Source organism: Sinocyclocheilus grahami, unplaced genomic scaffold (assembly GCF_001515645.1).
Source record: "Sinocyclocheilus grahami isolate Dianchi unplaced genomic scaffold, SAMN03320097.WGS_v1.1 scaffold1540.1, whole genome shotgun sequence".
In the NCBI taxonomy this organism is placed as follows: Eukaryota; Metazoa; Chordata; class Actinopteri; order Cypriniformes; family Cyprinidae; genus Sinocyclocheilus; species Sinocyclocheilus grahami.
The window spans coordinates 109,684-110,539 of NW_015506719.1; the positions used below are offsets into that span (position 1 = coordinate 109,684).

Sequence of the window (856 nt, forward strand, 5' to 3'; positions counted from 1 at the left end):
ACGGTGTTACTCACCTATCGAGAAGAAACAAAGCAACCTCGGCGTCCGATCGCAGGCCTTCCGCTCCTTGAGTTCTCTCCAGCGCTGGAAAGCTGATCTGATATTTACACGGGTCCTACTTCTTGCCTTAAGCCTTGTTTTGTTTCCGCAAACGGTTTCCTCTTTTGTTTTTTATCCGTCATCTCTATCTTTCTATCACTAGGCTCGGCTAATGTCCGTCCTGTGCACTGAACTCTCTCTCCTCCACATCATGAGTAGACACGCCCCTTACTGCTGATTGGCTACAAGTTTGTTTTGCTATTCGGCCCGAATCAGTTTTCTAAAGCGTTTTTGAAAAATCGCTTACCCCACCTTTAATCTGCCTAATTTCAACGAATTGCTTAATGTTTCAGGGAACATATTTAATGTCATACAGCATTATTCAGCAAGTATGTTGATATGCCATCATCATATTCAACATCTTATATATTAGATTTCATTTTCCGTATTTTTTTTCACATTGGATGTCGTAACAAAACACTGAACCTTAGCCTTTTAAAAACTCGTAAAGAATACTATTAAAGAATTTCATTAATGAACATTTAAATTGATTTTTTATGATAATTGTGACCCTGGACAACAAAACCAGTCATAAGTGTAAATTTTTCGAAATTGAGATTCATTCAAATCATCTGAAAGCTGAATAAATAAGATTTTTTGTCAGGATAGGACAATATTTGGGCGAGACACAACTATTTGAAAATCTGAGGGTGCAAAAAAAAAAAAATCAAAATACTGAGAAAATTACCTTTAAAGTTGTCTGAATGAAGTTCTTAGCAATGCATATTACAAATTAAAAAATTAAGTTTTGATATAT

At 35.5% G+C, this 856-nt stretch overlaps 1 protein-coding gene across 2 annotated transcripts in view; it reads left to right on the plus strand.

The window, feature by feature from the left end:
- Window positions 1-856, plus strand: part of LOC107571034 (excitatory amino acid transporter 1-like) — a 9,167-nt gene that overhangs the window by 2,447 nt on the left and 5,864 nt on the right. The gene's annotated exons all lie outside the window — the stretch shown is intronic.